The sequence below is a fragment of the Neofelis nebulosa genome, chromosome 7 (assembly GCF_028018385.1).
Source record: "Neofelis nebulosa isolate mNeoNeb1 chromosome 7, mNeoNeb1.pri, whole genome shotgun sequence".
Lineage (NCBI taxonomy): Eukaryota > Metazoa > Chordata > Mammalia > Carnivora > Felidae > Neofelis > Neofelis nebulosa.
Window position 1 is genome coordinate 68429003 of NC_080788.1, and position 21334 is coordinate 68450336.

At 37.7% G+C, this 21334-nt stretch overlaps 1 long non-coding RNA gene across 1 annotated transcript in view; it reads left to right on the forward strand.

The window, feature by feature from the left end:
* Positions 1-2865: 2865 nt before the first annotated feature.
* Positions 2866-21334, forward strand: part of LOC131516795 (uncharacterized) — a 30407-nt gene continuing 11938 nt past the window's right edge. Inside the window, exon 1 of the long non-coding RNA XR_009264250.1 lies at positions 2866-10354. This is a non-coding gene — a long non-coding RNA (uncharacterized LOC131516795). The remainder of the gene's footprint in view (positions 10355-21334) is intronic.

Genomic DNA, 21334 nt, shown 5'->3' on the forward strand with positions numbered 1-21334 from the left:
CCTATAAAAGATAAAAGAATGCCACTATTTTTCTTTACTGATTAGAACATTGAGAAGAAGGTAGATAGTATATTAACACGTCCAGGCAAAATACACTGAAAAGGACCAAAGTCTACTGGAGACCTAGTGGTCAGATTCTACATGTTTATTTCCTTTGAAACCCATCCTCATTCCCTGGAAAATTGTGAAATTTCCATCATCGTAATAATTGTGTTGTGACTTAAAAAATTAAAGAAACCACCACATTCCGGCTTGTTTAGTATTTCCACAGTGGAAATAAATGACAATACAGGTTTTACTGAGAGTTTCCATTTGTTGAACACAGCGGGTAAGTTGGTGGCAGCTGAGCTCTGTCGATGAGAAATCAATTTGGGTTAGACTGATAAGGAAATTAAACCGCTGTAGTGTATCAGAATGTGGTAACGTACCTTTAAATCTTGGCCTTCGTGATTTATTGAAAAGAAGGAAGTGACTTATTGGAAAGGAGGAAGTAAAGAAGAAGACAGCAGCGAGAGGAGTTAATGATGATGAAAGATGGAAGACATGGTCGTGAAACCAGCCGGTTCCTTCCTTCAGTTTTTGCACCCGTGTTTTATTGCACTTAAAGGGAGAACACCAAGGTTTGTTTTGTCTTATTTATTCTCTTCTTTAGGCATGGGGGAAAAACTAGGGAAAGAATGATGGTAAGATAGAAATAAGAAGAGAGAGTTGTGAGTAAAAATGAAAGAATTAATGAAGAGCAAAGACACAGACACCTGAGAACTTAAAAAAAAAAAAAAAAGAAAGGAAGGAGAAAAGAATATGGGGCAGAAAACAGGCAGAATTGGTCCTTTTGTGTAAAGTACCTTTGCCCCAAATCACAGGACAAATACCTTGATAATGGTTTAATACTATGGTTTTCCTTCTACTACATTATGTCCATCATTCTACCTCCTGTTCTAAAATGCTAAACACCAAGCACCATCATTCCCTCCTTCCTCCTCTAACCTTTAGTGTTTTCACAGTTTTCTTTAGGCAAGAATTTCAAGACCAGATATCTTCAAGTTTGGAGCAAATGGGTGGGATTATTTTTTCCAGAACAAGAAAAAGCAATTCCATGTGGGAAAACAGATGATCAAAAATTAAGAGTGGTCTAAACTGTTGGAGTCCCAGACACTCTGAGATTTTAGAAATGGCTGACCCATAGGCATCACCCCTAAAATTGGGATAAATATCTCTACAGGTTACAGAGTCGTAAAAATGCAATGAGTTAATGTTCCTAAAGCCACCAGGGACAAGGCACATAGCAAGAGGTCAGCAGTTGTATTTTGAATGAAGATTTGTGCTTGAATTGTTTTAATAACTGAAGCATTAAAAACTTAAATTCTGTGGGGAGCCTGGCTGGCTCAGCCAGTGACTCTTGATCTCAGGGTCGTGAGTTTGAGCCTCCTGGTGGGTGTAGAGATTATAAATAAATAGACTTTTGATTATAAATCAACTTTTTTTAAAAACTTAAATTTTGTTTAATTTGGGGAAATGCTTATTCTTTTTTTTAACCTTCTTATTCTTTAAAACCTTTGAGATGTAAAATCCACAAAACCAAAGCTATTCCAATAGAGATGTTCAAAAGAGTACTGAGAACGTCCCTCCTAATGAAAACCTGATCCAAGATATCCCCCTTTTTCAAAGGAAAATCTGACCTTGCACTCTTTTCTAGCATCATGACCTTAAATCTTTCCTGTCAAGAAAGATCTCCAACCTTCTACTTTGTAACATTCATTTAAACAGCACAAGGCATGAAGGCATCTCTCCAACTTTCTCCTTCAGCCTTTTTCTTTCAGGCTTCCGATAAGGAGATAAAATGGAGATAGAGTAGGTAAATGCTTGTACATCTAGCTGTCTTGCTAGTGAAGTATTGTAGAAATAAATTCACGATGGCAATTTCCTCAAAGGGTCAAAAACGAGCCAAGTAATTTAATTTTAAAAGTGACTTTAAGACAGGAAATCAGGAGTTGGTTTGTGAGTAACCCTGGGAAGGCTGAGGATTGCGGTGAAGGCACAGATCCTGCACCACCCCAAACTTAGTGAGGTCAAGCCTCGCAAAGGAAGGCTCGTAAGCCCTTTGTAGAACAATATCTTACTTTCAGGCCTCTGCCTGTCAGTCCTCTGCTCTGGTTAATATCATCAAGGGAATCCTTGCCTGACAGAATGTAATTTAGGATCTATTAAATATGATTACTTGGCCTTGAAAATGATGGATATTGGACAGAATTATAGAATCACTTTACAAAAGAAAGGTCTCTTTTACATCCTTTCTTGTGGAGCCTAAAATGAAGCCTGGGGAAATCCCTCAGAGGGGTTGTGGCATTTATAGGTTAGGTTTATGAAAAAGGGAATTGATATTCATATTAAAAACTGTGAAAATTGAGCAAGGTGAAGATAGTGAGCATGCAGACAGCTGTGACGTGTGTCTGAAGGGTGAGTGGCTTGTTGCCCAACTGATTTACTTGCTTTAATTATATTAGTAACGTGAAAGTCGACATGATTCGAAACAAGCTCTTTGGGTTTTTCATTCAAATACTAGCCCCCAGTGACCGCTTTTTATGGTCCTCCCAATTTCCAATTACTTAAAATGTTCATAGCTGAAATACTTCAGAGTTCACTGCTGGGTTTGCTTTGGAGGTGGCCTCAGTTTGGGTTTTGATTTAATTACATTTTGTTCCTGGTTATAAAAGTAATATATGGTCATTGAAAAAACTACAAAACATAAAAAATTGCAAAGAAGAAATTAAAATCACTAATAATTCTGCCACCCAGAGATTGTCATTAACATTTTCTGTATACCTACTAGGATTTATACATATATATATATATATATATATATATATATACACACACACACACATATATAACATAATTATATATATAATTTTTATTACTTAATTGATGTAATATCATAATATTGTTTACTAAAATTGTTTTAACTTAATACTGTAGTGTGACCATACCCCCCTATTTAAGTATCATTCCATAAGGAGATATTTAGTGGTTATATGCTATTCATTGTAAGTATATGCCATCAATTCTTTTTAAGTTTATTTCTAGAGAGAGAGAGAGAGAGAGAGAGGAGCATGAGAAGGGGAGGGGCAGGGAGAGAGGGAGACACCTGCTGCCAGCACAGAGCTCGATGTGGGGCTCAATCCAAGGAACCATAAGATCGTGACCTGAGTGGAAATCAAGAGTTAGATGCTTAACCAACTGAGCCACCCAACCCCCTATGCCATCAATTTTTAAATTGCAATTGGTGAGAATTTAGAAGGTCTATCTATATTTTCTCCCATTACCAGATAACTCTGTATACCTCCCCTGTTATTTCCTTAGGATACATTTTCAGAAGAGTTACTATGTCCAGCCTTTTTACATGTGGCAAATTTCTCCTATCATGCAAGGTCTATATTACAGTAGACTACATCTTCTGACTATTTTTCTTACCAGGACCAAAACAATGAAGGTAGTAGATAAAATTGAGATTATCACCATTGTATTTCTAATTGGTAATGAATTTTGTGTTAGGGATAAGGTGGGAGCAGCATTAGAACTTTAAATTATCTCAAAAAAAAAAAAAACTAACACAACAAGGAAGCAGGAAGTGAGGAATGCAGAGTTATTGTTTAATTGGTTATAGAGTTTCAATTTTGTAAAATAAAAGAATTCTGGTAATGGATGGTGGTAATGGTTGCACAACAATATTAATGTACGTAATACCATTAAACTATACATTTAAAAATGGCTAAGTTAGTAAATTTTACATTATATGTCTTTTACCACAAAAAAAGAAATTGGGGGGAGAAAATGACTAAGCAAATGAAAAAGATCACTACTACTTGTGTTGCAGAGGAGCTCATGTGGAAAAAGGAAATAGGCCCTCCATATTCCATGACATGGTTCTGATATTATGGTAGATGAGGCTATAATCATAATTAACATTTATATGGTACTTTACAGTTTATGGGTGCTTTTGTACACATAATTTCATTGACATAACAGCCTCATGAAGTAGTTGATTATCATCATTTTGTATATGAGAACTCTGAGACAGCTCAAATAACTGCCCAAGGTGATATAGCTGGCAAAGAGCAGAAGCAAGACATCATTCCAGGGCCGCACCCCCTTGTTTAAACTGTCTCCCTTGAAATACACTACCAAGATGGCGGCAAAGCTATTGTGCTGGCAAAACTATCAAGTGTTTTCATTTGACAAGTCAAATGTGTCATTTGTAACTGAAAAGAGCAAACCTTTAAATAGCACTTAAAAGACTTAGCTTAGAAACACTTCTTTCTGTAACAGCTTTGGATAAGTAATCAATAAAACAGTAATTTTACTAATATTCATAACAAATAATACTCCCCACTGTTGAACCCTTATTTCATGTTTTTGGCACTTTTGGATATTGAGTTAAGTTTTTAAATTCTCCCTCTCTAATATATTTATCATCCTAAAGGGGAACACATGCAACATCACCAGGTATCAGTGTGGCCAGGCAAGGTCATAGGGAGAGGAACTGAGCCCACAATAATTTAGAGTCAACAGTTTCTCTCTTCACTATCTCCCATCCAATTAAATACAAAAAGAAATGTTACATTTTTCCAAATTAAATATTAGCATAAACATAGATTTTTTTTGCTCCCTAAATTTTCTTCGCCTATTTTTTGGGTGCAGTATCTGATCAAAGATTAACAAGCTGCTATTGGCTCTTATATCTATCCAATATCATCTTCAATTTTGATAGATGATTCCTCCAACTTTTCAAGATTTCTTAGAGTTCTGTCCTTGATGATTCCTGAATAATTTAATCTAACAAGCAGGTAGTTTTGGTAAACAGAAATCTGATCTGTGAGATTTATTTTGCCTGTGAGCCCATTTGTCTTTGGAATTAAAAGTATCAACAGATATCATGAACATTTCTTGTTCTCATATATTGACTAAACTCATGCCTTTAATACACTTTTTATGGACCTGCTCTGTGCCTAGTTCTACAAAACTAAATAAGACACGGTTCCATGGAACTCTCATTATATTAATAAATAGAAAAACTAACACATACTATTAATTAAAATGAAATAGAGTAAGTGCAGTACTATAAGTATATCCACATACTCTGGGGTCACAGAAGTATTATATTTGCTCCTATGAGTAAGAGAAAGCTTCACAAAGGAAGAATCATCAGAGTTGGGACTAAAAGGATGAACAATTTTTCTTAAAGAAAGGGATGGGAAGGTTTATGCACATATATTATTTTGTCCCTTGTTTTATGATTAGATATTTTTCTTCGATTATAGTATGAAATCACACAATATCATATACTCTGACTGTAACATTACAAACATCTTTAGGGGCACCTGGATGGCTCAGTCAGTTGAGTCCAACTTTCGCTCAGGTCATGATCTTGCAGTTTGTGAGTTCAAATCCCCTGGCAGGCTCTGCTGTCAGAGCAGAGCCCTCTTTGGATCCTCTGTCTCCCTGTCTCTCTCTGCCCCTCCCTTGCTCTCTCTCTCTCTCAAAAATCAATAAACATTAAAAACATCTTTAGATTTCATAGCATTCTCTGTAAATTCACCAAACTATCATCGTTCACTGCACCTGCCATTGAGTAGAATTCATTGTTGATCAATAAGCATTAAGCTTAATTGTGAAGCTCCTTGATTAATTTACCACTGCACTGGTAGTGTGAGGATGCCCAGCTGCAGGGGACACCATTTATATGAACACTTCCCTTGGGGTCCCTAGGCAGTCTTCCGCATACTTATGGATTTGTGGTATTTATCTCCCTCTACTTTGTACACAATTCTATTTTAATACTGCATTTTCCTTTCCAGTTGAACTATACTTAACGCAGTAGAATTTTAAGAAAAAAAAAATTCTTCCTAATATTTATGATAGCTACTGCTCCAGTTAATTTGGTTAAATAGAATTTCTGGAACAGTAGTTATGATTTTCTAAGATACTGTATCATCGCCTCTCTTAATTTCTTATGCTACTTATATAATATGGATCACCACACAATGTAAATCCCCATTATATACTTGATATTGATGGTTTCTGGTCAGTTGATGTATGCCAGGTTTTTTCAGAAATCATACCAGCTTTGAGATTCCTGAGCAACTATGCTGTATATTCTTCTTTAGCCATTAATTGAATTTTGAAAAGGAATTTGATATATTTCTAATTTCTTTTTTCATGGTAAATCAGGGCATAAATCATCTATTCTCTACAACCCTGAATGGCATCAACTGTGCTTGTTCTTTGTTAATAAATATTTCAAGTTATCTTAAACTATGCTTAGATATTTTTACATATCTCAAACAAATGGATGATAGACCAATAGTTAGATGGTTCTCCTCTACAATCTTACTTCATGTTTTTTCCAGAGTTTTATATTGGATCTCCTCTACCCCATTAGATTCCTTTAACTTTGGTCTGTCTGCCTAGCAAGGACTCTAAACAATAGCATTCTCCTTGATTTAGATTTTAGCCCATCAGAGGCTGTGTACTTTTTGAAGAAAAGGAAATTCACTTAAACAGAGTGGTTTGCACATTAAATATTAGCTCATAAGAATGAGTTCTGCAGGACTTTCCAGCTCTAGGATTCCGTGTGTATAATGGCAGAGTGAAAACAACAGATTGTAATTGTATGAATGTCATCTGTGTTATGTCAAAGAGAAAAACAACTTCGTCCTGAATCAGATCAAATAGAACAGTCCAAAAAATTTTAATAGAGGTGAAAACTTAGCCAATTAATTGAATTGGTTAGATATTATTTTTCAGTGGTTAGATAACACATACTGAAATTAAATTTTCTAAAAAATATTAATTAGTACCTTCCCAAGGGCTTTTTTTTTAAACGTTTATTTATTATTTTTAAGAGACAGAAGGAGACAGAGCATGAGCAGGGGAGGGGGAGAGAGAGGGAGGGAGACACAGAATCTGAAACAGGCTCCCGGCTCTGAGCTGTCAGCACAGAGCCCAAAGTGGGGCTCAAACCCATGAATTGTAAGATCATGACCTGAGCCTATCAGACGCTTAACTGACTGAGCCACCCAGGCGCCCCATTCCCAAGGGCTTTTGAATCCCATCAGGTTTATTTTATTTTTTGGAATCTTTTGCAATATGGCACATCTGTGCTGAGGTGTCTGCACAGAGTCATGTGTGATCTCCCCACTATAATATTTCTGTGTGGGGTTTCTCACATATTGACCTGCCCCCTGACAAAACAGGAGGTCATGGCAACTAAGAAACCAGTGATTTTGCCCTGAACACAGATAGAGGAAAGCAGATTTTTCCGTCAGTGGATCAGCCTTTTTCCCATTTTTAGTGGAGAACTTCTCTGTAAATTATTCAGGAACAACCTGAGTCTTGGTCAATGCAAAACCAAAAATATCAATGAATTATTTTTTTAAGACTTGAAAAGAGCGGCCGCTTTCCTGCATTCAGGAAAATATGTCCATCTTCTTGTAATTTATATGCAGTTGCAGGGAATTGCCTAGAGTGTTTCATTAGCAACATGTTGTCCCCTGCAGGGGCAATAATTCACCTAGTACACTCTTATTCTCTTCCTAAGCAAATCTGGGGATGAATAACAATAATGATTTTTATTTTCATTTCAGTCTTTAGAAATCCTCCTTTATTCCTACTCTGCTCTAGTTCTCTGGAATGATGAATGATGACCATTTATAACCTAGCATACTGAAAGTGTCATGATCTCATCGTTTGTGGGTTTGAATCCTGTGCCAGGCTCAGTGCTGGCAGTGTGGATCCTGCTTGGGATTTTCTCTCTCCCTCTGTCTCTCTGCCCCTGGCCCACTCACTCATGCGTTCTCGGTCTCTCAAAAAAAAAAAAGATTAAAGAAAAAGAAATGCAAATTCCCAGGCACTATCCTAGTCCTGCTGAGTAAGAAACTCCAGGCCCTTCTGAGTTTTATAAGCCCTCCAACTGATTTTGATAATCGTTTGCGTAAGAACCACAATTCTTGCTCTGCAGTATTGATACACCTTCACTTCTTGTTCACTCTTCCTCCCACAGACCCTTCAGCCTCATTTCTTCCTCAGAGCTTGGTCCTGGCTCCTTCAACCTCCTTCTTTGCATTCTTCCCCCGAGGAGATCTCACTCATCCCTTAGTGGGATCTCACCCATTTCTAAAAGAAAAAATCTATTGACATGGAGTGATCATTACCTAATAGCAATAGCCTCTTCTGGACTTCTCAGTAAATGCCAAATCTCACCTCAGTGGCCTGTTCTTTTCAGAAGTTTCTCTAATGCTGAATGGACTCATATTAAACCTCTTATCTGATGGTAATAAAAGTTAACCCTTGTTGACCAATTAATATGTACTGTCCCAAACATATGTGTATATTATGTCATTTAATCCGCACTACAGGTCTATGAAGCAAGTAACATTAATAATCCATTTTCCAGGTAAGCAAATTGAGGCACAAAGTAGCTAAGCGAGAGCTCAAGGTCATACAGGCAAGAAGTAGTAGAGAGTATATTAAAAGCCAAATGGTCTAAGAGATGATTGTTACTCAGCAAGTAAGAAAAACCTAGTCTTATAAAGCAAACAGGAAATTAAGCACTTTTCCTTCTGCCATATGAAGACCATAATGGAATTTTTCCTAAAAGATTGTCTTAAAAAGCAGGAGATGCACCTTAAAATTTATGTATTCTAAATTGGGGGTGGGGGGGGAGAATTCCCCCAGGCAGTGACCTTTATTACTAAGATTTGATTTGGAAGCCAATTTTTATAGCTCAGTTAAAAACTGCTAAACCCAGTCACTTATATAATAGAAATGCTGACATGACCTTAATTCTAGAGGTGCAAAGGGTATAATTGAATTTAAGAACAATGTACCTCATCCATTAAGTCATTAAATAGATCGTAATAATCTGACACATTTGGTAAGTACTACATGAAAGTGGTTAACAATGGTATGCAAATAAAATGAGCTTACACGATTAGCTGCTGTATTTTCGGTTGTGTTTGCCAAATATAACATTAAATTACAATACAGTCATTTAGAAAATGTTATGGCAATATATTTTAAATGTTCCTGAACATGATGCCAACATAAAGAAAGGGAATGTTAGAATCTCCAGGATATTGCCAAGTGCCTGTGTGTAATTCAGATAGCTTTATATTTACAGTTAATAGAATTAAACTTAATCAGGAATACATCCTTTTGAACCAAACTTCTGGAGTTGCCCTGGTGAGATAGTGCATCTGATTGAAAAGTATATATAAAGATGCCAACTAAATGCTAAAGTCAGATCATTCCTCCCTATAGATGAATATTTGGCACTGCTGAGAAAAAAACATCCAGATGTTTGGCATCATATAACCAAATACCTAAATCCAAGTGAAATCATGAGTTAAACACACACTTAGGGAATTGAATCAATGGAGACATCCAGTGAGGCTCGTTTTAGCTCAAACAAAATAAAACAAAGCCAAAACAAAATTTCTTGAGGGCAGGGCTAGAAATCTGAATTTTCAATTCATATTGTCTCAATTCTTCATTTAATCTGACTATTTATAGGACCAGTAATGAAGCGTACTAATCATTTCAGTGTAATAGAGAATCCAGTAGAGCAAAACACTGGGCTTCAGAACTCTGACAATTATTTTAATCAGATCTTCTGTTTTATTTCCTTATGCAAATGCTAATATAACAAATAAGAGTTAGTAAATAATAGTATATCTAATAAATTATCCAGGTTCTTACCTGCTGGCCACAATAATTGCTAATATATTCAAATGCCTTATGTTATATTTATGCATGGGCAACAAGCCATGGAAATGAATATACGCATTTATATAAGAGATATATAACATGGTGACATAAAAATCAAAAAGGTCAAAAATCGCTGTCCTAGTAAAAGAAATAAAAATAATTAAGGGTTTAAATTGAATATAAGTGACTCAATTAGTAGGATAGATCAATTACAAAAATGACTCCTATTTTCCCCCTTCTTACTACATGTCTGTACATCTCTTCCCATCATGATGTGGCATTTATTTGTCCCACCTCTTGAACTGAACTGTCCTGCAACTTGACCTCTAGAGTGTGGTTGATATGAGGGGGTGTCACAGTTAACGGAGGCCTCAAGAGACATTATGCACCCCCACTTACTCTCTTGTTCCTGTTCCTTTGCCCTGAGAATAACTCTGAGCTAGCCTGCTGAAGAATGAGAGATCCCGTGAAAAAGAGCCAAATCGTCCCCACTGGAGACATCCTAACCCACCAGTTTAGCACAGATGCATAAGTAAGACCAAGAAGAGCTGAGCCTGGCACAGACCAGCACAATCCACCCCGCTGATTGGTAAGGCTTATGGCAAATAATAAATGGCTGTTTTAAGCCACTGGGTTTGAGGTGATTTCTTATGCAGCAATAGATAACTGATACAATTAGTGTCAGACAATATTTCTATAGCAAAATAATGCAAATATGGTTATCTCTAAATATTAATGATTCTTGAATTTACATACATTTGTGATATTTTTAGTGCACTGTCACAGTCTTGCTTGTGTAATAAAGAGGACAAATGTGATTATCCCAATTTTAAAGATAAGACAATTAGACAGGAAAATGAAATCACACAGCCAGCTATTAACTGAGGTGAGAAGTAGGGGTAAGGATAGAGTAAAGTGTAGAATCCAGTTCTCTCTGCATCCACATCAATTTCGAATAATCCTTATGATCTTAGCTGGCTTCACTGTGAATTCGACTTAAGGATAAAAATATCAGCATCATGGTACCCCAGCTAACATGGCAGGTTCCATCTTCACCATTAGAAAAACTAGGGTATCACTGCCTCCAAAAAAATCTACTAAAACAGAAAATGAAAATATCCCCAAAACCCCAGGAAATTTAATATTAATTGTTGTTCTTGTTATTATTTTGTTGTTGCATGTCTTAGGCTTCTGTGATGTTTATCCTTCATAGAGATAAAAAGGGAGCAGGAGGAAAATTCACCTCTCTTACTTTAATGTCAAACTTTGAACTACTTAATAAACCAATTAAATGAAAGATTCAGAAAGTACCAATCTTTACATTGAGATAACCACTGAGCAATCAATGATAATTAAAAAAATCAATTGGTCTTCTGTAGTAATTAAATTTGTCCACTTAGATATAATTGATATTGTTCGCAACTAATTATCCAAGTAAAGGCTCTGAGGGACTCTTAGAGACTAAAAGATTGAGCCAAAGAGTCTTCCTAATTTGAAATTGGACCGAATGCCATGTTTTCTCAAAAACCGATTAAGTCTTCCCTAGAAACATAGTATTGAACAAACTCAAATACAGTCAGGAAATCAGTATTAAATTAGAGGCAGTTTAGCATACTATCTTGTACTCTCTGTGTGACCGAGGGCTAATCACTTAACCCCTGTGTTTCAGCCTCTTCATCCATAAAATAGAGATAATACCAATGTCTACCTCATGGAGTTGCTATAAGCATAAGTTATTAGTAGTAAAATATTTAGAACAGTAAGATGTGTGTTCATGTCATTATTAGTTGTCCCTTGGTACCCTTCGGAAAGAATGGACAGATAGTCACCCATCACAAGTTTATTCCCAGGTTTTATTCTCACTTGTGTCTAATTCCTGTGGGCAGTTTACATTCAAGGATTACTTCCACCCGTCCCATCTTTGAGAATCAATTGTTCTTCTTGAGATAAAAGGTGGCTAAAATAGGGGAAAAGGAAGTTCACATGTGCCGTGTGGCATATCTGATTACAAGTTATTAAGCCAATCCTTCCCTCTCTCTCATAAGCAATTCATTTCCCAGCACCATAGGGGAGGAATAATAAAATAAAATACAGGATGATCTCATCACTGATGCTTAGCATTTGTATATTCACTTAAAAAGGTGGCAGAGCAATTTACTACAGCCCTCAGGCGGCCTAAATGACATGTTAGCAAGTTATATAGATACGCTATTACCTATTTATTCTGAGATTCAATGCAAAAATGTCAAGGAGATCCCTACTTAAGTACACTAAATTACTGACTCCTGGGGCTAGAAAGTACTGGGAGAAGCTATTAGCTATTGAACCCATCTCCTGGATAAGAATCTATGGCGCGTATAGATGCGAACCTTTCCGAAATCCAGAGAAAGCTATTAAACTATCTTCTACGTTAAGATCCTCACTCTTCCAAGAAATTCTTTTCAAGGTGTTCTGGCGTCAGCATAAGTACATGTGCATTTGTTCTCTCATTTGATGGTATGAGAACAGCTGGTGAGGCTTCTGACCCATGCAGCATTTCTTTGAATTCTCTCCTTCATCCCAAACCTGTATTTCCCAGTACCAATAGTGATGTGGAGAAGAAAGGCAAAAGAAATGTAGATAAAATTAAATTTCCTTATAACTTGCAGCCCACTTACAAATACTGGAGACAAGCACATTCCTCCAGGAACTCCCAACTGTCTTAATGTTAATTCTTTGCTAGAGGGAAAAACAACCTTAGCTTGACCATAGCTAGGCCTCCAGGATCCTGTAAGTCTTCTTTAACATATGAAAGTCCTTTTAGAAACTTCCCCATCTTTACCTCCCCCAACTCCCAAGTGTATAATCAGTTGCTCTTCACAATCCCAGTGCAGGGTCCTGTCCCTGTGCTTTAATAAACACCATTTTCACATCAAAAATGTCTCAAGAATCTTCCTTGGCCATTAGCTCAGAACCCTAACACTTCAAACCACATCAATAGCACAGCTTCATCTGAATAACATCCACTTATCCTATAAGGATTATTGTCTTCTATCCTATAAGGTTACTGTCTTCTAATATGAGATTAAATTAAGAATATCCTATACACTCTGATTCTGAAAATGCAGGAATCATCACTTGAGCTTTGAATCCAACTATGCCTTCTCTAACCTTCTAAAATATCCACTGGTCAAATAAGCATTAATCAAAAAAAGTGTATCCGAGGTCAGATACATCTCTATTATTACTTCCAACAGTGAGTGAGTTAAGCTATCTGGCCAAGAATCAGAACTCAAGCAGAAGGCCAGCAACAGATGAAAAGAGCACAGTTCATGGTGTTGCCCGACCATAAGGCAAGCTGAGGGCAAAGCACAAGCTAGCACTCCTCCCCAGGTGGGACATGTGTGATGTTCCTCAGGCACTCCCGGGTGCCCAAGAACAAAGGAAAGGAAAGAAAACAAATGCTTAACTGATAGAGATCATAGTAATGCAGGACATGAGTCTTCATCAGTGTACATATGTCTTAGTAAATTACAAGAAAAAGGCAATCTTATCAATAGCCTAATCTCCAGAAACCTATACACTCAGTTTCCGGGAGTCCTAATATCACTCTCTGCTCACTAGTGATGTGGAGGAACAAAGGCAAGAAAGAAATGGCAGGTAAAATTAAATTTCCTTATAACCTGCACCCCGTTGACAAATACTTAAGGCAAATACAGAGTATAATATTTCTCCAGGAATGCCCTACTGTCATAATATTAATGACTTACTAGAAGAAAAACCACTTTAGCTTGACAATAGCAAGGCGTCAGGTATCTACTGAATCCTTTTTAGCATATCAACTCCTTCTGAAGACCTGCCTTTTGTCTTTACCTCACCCAATTCCATAGTATATAACCATTTACTCTTCAAAACCCCAGTGCAGATCTTTCTGCAGGTCCTGTCCCCATGCTTTAATAAAATCACCTTTTTTGCACCAAAGATATCTTCAAGAATTATTTCTTGGCCATCAGCTCCTAACCCCCATCACTCCAAAACCCCATCAGTGGCACTTTGGAGTTCCTAAGTAAATGCAAAATTGAATACAAGTAGATGTATGAGTAAAATATAACCAAAAACAAACTGTCAAGTTTTGGGGTTTTTTTTTTAGATTTTATTTTTTTACTGAAAAACAATATTTTTTCAGTGTATATTAATAAATATGAATTTTAATGACATTGGGAACAAATGGAGGTAGATGCATGTGCTCAAGCTGCCATTTTGAAACCATCCTCTTAATACCATAATTAAATAATTAATAATTAATTAAAAATTCATAATTATTAATATAGCCAGACAACAAGAAAAGGAGCTAGTATCAGACCAGAAAGTTGCAAGAACTATTAGACAGAAAAGCAGGATAAAAATTAAAAGAGAAAACAGAATAGGGAAATCTGCAGCCCAAATAATCAAAAGGTAAGAAAAGTCTTTCTCTAGGAAGCCATGGTCCTGGGGTAGCTCTTTCTGCCCATGAGGCCTGTCCCCGTGCTTTAATAAAATCACCTTTTTGCACCAAAGATGGCTCAAGAATTCTTTCTTGGCCACTGGCTCTGGACCCTGAGGACCCCACTATCACCCCAAAAATTTCATCATGTGGCACCCACCTCTGACAGGCAATCTCCACCTCAAAGTCTGTTTCCAGGGGACTGACCTATGATACTGACTTAGCCTTATGAAATATACCTCAAGGAAACAAAAGAATTGATGATTATTTCTCAATAATAAATAGAAAAAGAATAATGTAGTAAAACAAACACCATTTTGCAGACTTCTAATTAAATAATGGATGTAGGTAGGGGAGCCTGGGTGGCACAGTCGGTTAGGCGTGATCATACTAATAAATGGTACTGAACTATATAATACAATAAAATGACCAAACTGATCAAAATCCTTATTGATTTAAGGTTAAGACACAGAGAGCCCAAAAAAATACATGAAATAATTGAATAGATATGTTAAATCTTAATCTCCTGTATGAAATTATGAGTAAACAAGAATGGCTATTTTGAAGGAAAATGTAATTCTAAAGACACAAAATGATAGCATTCAACTCACATAATCAATGATACTACAGAACGAATATTTTTAAGAACATTTAATTTTTCACTATGGAATAATTAGAACAGAAGTTAGGGAAAAAGGAGATGCTTTCTATTGAAAGTTGCCTGATAACATATAGGACACCAAGTTAAATTTGTATTTCAGATATAAATAATAAATAATTTCTTAATATATGTCCCAAATAATTTTATTTGCTATATCTGGCAATCCTAATTCTTTACTTTTTTTCCCAGTTTTATTGAGATGTAATCGACATATAACTTTGAGTAAGTTTAAGGTGTAAAATGTGATGATTTGGTATATGTATGTATTGTGAAATGCTTTCGCTTGTTTTTTTAAGTTGATTTTTTTTTCTTCCACCATTTGACTACCTGTGCTAAAATGTTATCCATGTGGTGCTTCGTTAAGGCAACTATTATTTAAAACTTCTCCTGTTAAGAAGCCAATGGAGATTTCTAGCACTGTCACCTTGGAGATGGCAGTCTAGTACAGGTATTTAATTTTGAGATCTCAAAATACCAGCAAAAAAAATTATCCCCTAGAGAATGAGGAATCTGGAAAGTGTTTTTGACAGATCCACCACATTCTTACCCCAGCAAACGCTGCTACTTTGTTCTCTCTCCTCCTCCCCTTTCCCTTGCAATAACACACCAACAGTATTAATCAACCAGATAATGGTGGTGGTGAGTGGGGGTTGATGAGGGCTCCACTGTACTGACTGTGCTGACTTGACCAGACATATGGCTTGAGGTGGGAAAAATAGGAAACAGAATATGTCCTCTTAGTCCCAACCACAGCCCTGTAGAGATGACCCCATACATTCTATGTCTCCACAACTGTGCACTCACATTGTTTTTAAAGTACTTTCCTACACTTTCCTTTGCTACTCGGAAAAGCTCTGAGAGATAGATAGGCATCAAGCAACTGGCCAAAAGTCGCACACTTTGTACTCTTGATTCTCATCTCGGGATTCTTGGCATCATCATCTGCATAAAGTAAGTTGGGCTTTGGTAAAGTCAGGGATTCTATCCACTGGATTTCCTGTGAACTGATCACAGTTCCAGTCCCAACCTTTGATTTTTCTAAGTGAGGGGCTCACTATGCACACAACCTCACATCCTCAGCTCTTTCGATCTCATACATATATATTTTTAAATGTTTATTTATTTATTTTGAGAGGGGGGAGCGTGTGAGCAGAGTAGGATCAGAGAGAGAGGGAGAGAGACAAAATCCCAAGGAGGATCCACGCTGTCGGTGCAGAGCCCAACACGGGGCTCCATCTCACAACCATGAGATCATGACCTAAGCAGAAATCAAGAGTTGGACACACAACCGACTGAGCCACCCAGGTGCCCTAATCCCCATACATACTTAACAAACCTTGGATTCCTGTAAGGAAACAGTGAGGGACAAGACAGAAAAGGTCCTTGTCTTCCTTGAGCTCACACTTTAGGGGGAAACAGGCAAATAGATATGTAGTAACAATAAAATGTGATGAGTGCTACAACAGAGAACTGTCAGGACATGCACTAAGAGTCTGTAACCTCTATGTTGGGGAAGCCTCCCAAGAAAGGAATGCTTAAGCTGAGACCTGCAAGACTAATAAGATAGGTGAGGGGAAAGAGGATCAGAGAGAGCAGAAGAGTATTCCAAGCAATGGGATTACATGTGCAAAGATTTGGAGGAGAAGAAAGGTGATGTGGGCATGGTGTGAGAGATAGGGCAGACCCAAAACATGGGGATGCATGAAGCAGGTCAATGATTTGTGCCTCTTCAAACAAGTATACTTAATATATCTGCTAAATATTTACTTAGAGGAGAAGTTGATTCACCTGGAGAAAAATCGGCAGAGAGGACACTAGTGGCCCCTCAGTTACTCCTCTGTAGTCCTAAACAGGGATGTCCTTTGGCCCCTAAACTTCAAAGTCTCTCAGCCTAATAAAAGGTCTGCACTTAGCAGGACTTGCTCCTTAGAACCAGTTTAATGACTGTCTTTATTACTGATCTATACTCCTGAGGAGCAGGGTTGGGGGAGGTTCGTGTCCTCCTTCCCATTCACTACTCCAAAGTCTCCTTCTTTTCAACTATAAAGCCAGTCCAGTTCTTGCTGAAAACAGTTCCCTCTACCTTGGTACATTCACATGTTTTGCTTTAGCACCCTTCCCAGTTGGCCAGCTTTGCCACCACGTGAGAGAGGCAGATGAGCCTGGAGAATCTACAGGGGCCAAGAGGGGGGCATTTTGTGCTGACTGTGAAGTCACAGGTAGGTCCTCCAGCGTCTCCAGGCCCCTGCACCAGAACGTATCCAGCCTCACTGTTGATTTAGGAGAGGCACTAGGGGATGAAGCAGCGGCCCTCAAACCACCCCAACAGCAAATCAACAAGGCTTTTTAAAAATACAGGTGCCTTGGTCCTATTCCTAAGCTACTAAATCAGAATTTCCAGGGACGGAATTTAGGAATTTGTATTTTCAACATTCTTCTTGAGTGAGTCTGATGTTAAAAAATTCTGGGACTCATTGGACTTTATGGTAAAAAAAGCACAAATTTCAGAGCCAGTAAAACCTAAATTCAAACTGTAGCTCCAGAATTTATTAGTTGTGTGATCTTAGATTGAGAGGTGTTTTTTTTTTTTCCCCTCTCTCTCTGAGCTTCAGTTTCTCAGGTTTAAAAAAAAAAAAAAAAAGAGAGGAAGGAGGAGGCAGTGGAGGAGGAAGAGGAGAAGAAAGAAATAACATTACTTATCTCATATTATTAGAGGATTAAATGAGAGCATGACTAGCAAGTACTGGACACAATAGTCTGTAGATGAAAGTAGTCACCTATCTTACCTGGTTTTACCTTACTGGGAATGCCACTCTCATTCCGCTACAAGCCCCATCTGCAGCCCTACTTACTGCCTTTTTATTTCCCAAGAACCTATCTTAACCCTCCTCTAACTTACTAGCAACTTGCATGGGGAATGACAAGAGAGTGGTCATTGCCCACGAGAAAGGCGCCGAAATTAAAGCTCTAGAAAAAGGAGTCTGTCTATACACCCCTCCACCCCTACTTGAGGCCCCACCTCCGGCACAAAGACTTTCCCAAAAAACTGGCCATCCCTCCTGATGACTGGATCGAGGTCGATTTGACTTTTTCTTACACATCGGGGTTAGCATATACAAAGAGTTCTGAAGTGGTAGTGGCATATATACTGTGCTCTTTTAATGACTGAAAATGGCTTTTAATTATTTACAGGCATATCTGTTTATTATTAAGAAAAAAGTTGCACATGGAGACATATATCAATTTTTTTCCTTTAACATAAATACTTAGATTATTTAGCACATTTCTCAGGATTCAGTTTTAAACTTATTTCCATTTTCCTTACAACATCCTTATGAATTAGGCTAGAGTACATTGTTTCTATGAAAAACATCTTTTCCTAATGGCAAAATTAATATACTGTACAAACCAAGAAACAGACTTTTAACCATAGGGAACAAACTGATGGTTACCAGAGGGAGAGGAGTAGAGTGATGGGTTAAATAGGTGATGGGGATTAAGAAATGCACTTGTGATGAGCACTGGGCACTGTATGGGAGTGCTAAATCACCTGAAGCTAATATAACACTGCTTGTTAACTGGAATTAAAATAAAAACTTAAAAAAAATTACTATACTATATGTTCATTAGACACAATTTGGAAAATAGTGAAAATACCACATAAAGAAAATTAAAAACTCGTCTCTAATAACCACCTAGAGATAAGAAAATTAACATGTTGATGTACTTGTCTCAAGTAGTTTATAATCACATATTTTATAAAATTGGCATAATTCAGTAGATATAGTTTCTGAATCATACTTTTTCCCTTAACCTTATATTATAACTTGTTAGTATATTGCTAATCATTTTCAAAACTATAATTTCTAATGTTGATAGTACTGTAGTATATAAATATTCCATAATCTATTTCCCTGTTACTGGACACTTGGGTTTTCTCCCCCTATTTTTGGTTGCCATAAATATTAAGAGCTAGACTTCCTATTTTCTGTATACCTTGGGGAAAACAGAACTGCAGAGGTTAAATGGTTCGCTTCAAGGCTAGGACTGGAATATAAATTCTGGACTCCAGCCTAATTCTCTTTTTCATGGACCAAACTTTAATTTGTCTTAAAACTATTAATCAATACTTAGATCATACTTGGCACTTCAATACATTTTATTTACTGGTCTTCATATTTAAAGTAAATATTACTCACAATTTAGGAGGGTATGAATTGAATTATATATATAGTCCCAAAGTGGGGGTTAATGGGGGTGAAGGGGTAATTCAGAGTCCCTACAGCCCCCTTCTTTGTTTCTACCTTTCCTCATTACACCAACTTCCCCAAATGGATCACCCAGTAGGGATAACATCACTTTCTGGTTTTGATTCATAAGAAAAGATAAAGTTTCTCTGCTACTCAGCATCACTACCAAGACATCAGCCCTTACATACTTCCCCTCTTTCTTCACCTGATTTCCCAGTTCAGTTGCTCGCTTTCTCTCTCTCTCTCTCTCTCTCTCTCTCTCTCTCTCTCTCTCTCTCTCTTTCAAAGTCTAACTAGTCTTTAGTTTCTGTAGAAACCACTGCTATTTGCTGTTCTGTCACATCATTAAAGACATACTTACAGTAGAAGAGCTATCCTGTGTCCATTCTTCTTCCACATTGCTTAGAGTTATACTTTAATGGTGTTCAGCACCAGGTCATGGAAAAAATCCAGTCCTGAGAACCTGGAAGCACAAGTTACAAGTGTTCAGCTCAGCTCCATTACAACTTGTGGTCTAACCTTGGGCAAGTTACTTGTCTCTGTGGTGTCTATTCCATCTTTATTAGATGATCTTGAAGACTTCTTCCAGTTTGACATGACATACTTTGGAACAGTGTGGTTCTTTTAGAACATCTCTTGAAACTTGCCTGTTTAAAAAATAACTTGTTTGAAGTGACTTCCTTCTGGCTATTAAACATCTTTGCTTCCATTTCTTGTATAGGTCCTACACAAGAGACAATGCCTGTATGAGGGTTCTGCCCAAGAGTTTTCTTATTGGTAGTACTGCTCTTGATCTAATTAACCAAGGCTTCTTTCCTGGGTTCTATGCTTTAGGTCCTATTCTAGCCCTCCTCTGCCTTCCTCCTCCCCACAAGGTGACAGGTTTGTCAGGATTTGCCCTCCTGGAACCTGCTGTCCTTCTAGACCAAGCTCTCCCTACCCAGGAAACCTTAAATTCCCTGCTCATGAAGCCCTGAGCCTCCTTCTGGTACTTCCTTGGGATTCTGCTCTTCTCTGTCCTCTTTTTTTTTTTTTTAATTTCTAAAAAATTTTTGTTTATATTTGAGAGAGAGAGAGAGCATGAGTGGGGAGAAGCAGAGAGAAGAGACAGAATCCAAAGCAGGCTCCAGGCTCTGAGCTATCAGCACAGAGCCCAATATGGGGCTCGAACCCATGAGCTATGAGATCATGACCTGAGCTGAAGTCCAACACTTAACCGACTGAGTCACTCAGGTGCCCCGCCTATCTGTCTTCTTAATGGCAGGCTGTGTTATCCAAAGTAAGGCCAAGAGGTGACTATTTGTGCAATTTGTTTTCGTACTTGCAGACAGAGCTTGGATACGTAGGGTGAAGTCTACACACTTATACACAAGTTTGTCTGAGGTCAGTATGAACGGAAGGGTATGTGGCCCATTGAGATAAGGGGAAGGTTGGAAACAACCATTCATTTGCACATTTGCCTCAGACTCACAAATGTTAAGGATGGGCCAGCTCGTGAGAAACACTGTCTTGCACAGAGTAGGATAGTGGAGCAAAGAAGAGTGGCTCTTCAAAGACTCTATGAGTTACTTGTGGCCATACTGGAGAACTCACTAACTGGAATGAGTGGACAATAGAAAGAGCATGGAGAAGCCTCAGACTTTTCTTCTTTGGCTCTAGTTAGATGCAAGTTTTAGACACAAAGATAATTTAAAATCTCTTGTCTGGTGTTCATATTGCCAAACTAGAGATATGCTCTTATAGGCATAATGTGTGATATTTTATTGACAGTAATGACAATAGATTATTGAGCCTAAACTGATGCCCATGTTGACATTATTTCCTCTCTACATGTGTTGGTCCATTTACCCTCAACTCCCTCCCCACCAAAATAAAATCTTTTATAAATGTTTATTTTTATTTTTTGACAGAGAGCGAGTGAGCACAAATGGGGGATGGGCAGAGACAGAGGGGAACAGAGGATCGAAGTGGGCTCTGTGCTAAGAGCAGCAAGCCTGATGCAGGGCTTGAACCCACAAACCAAGAGATTATGACCTGAGCCAAAGTTGGACACTCAACTGACTGAGCCACCTATACCCCCCAAAATAAAATCTTAGGTAAAGCTAAACGTTAAAAAAAAAAATTAAAAAAAAAAAAAAGAGGGGTGCCTGGGTGGCTCAGTCGGTTGAGTGTCCGACTTCGGTTCAGGTCATGATC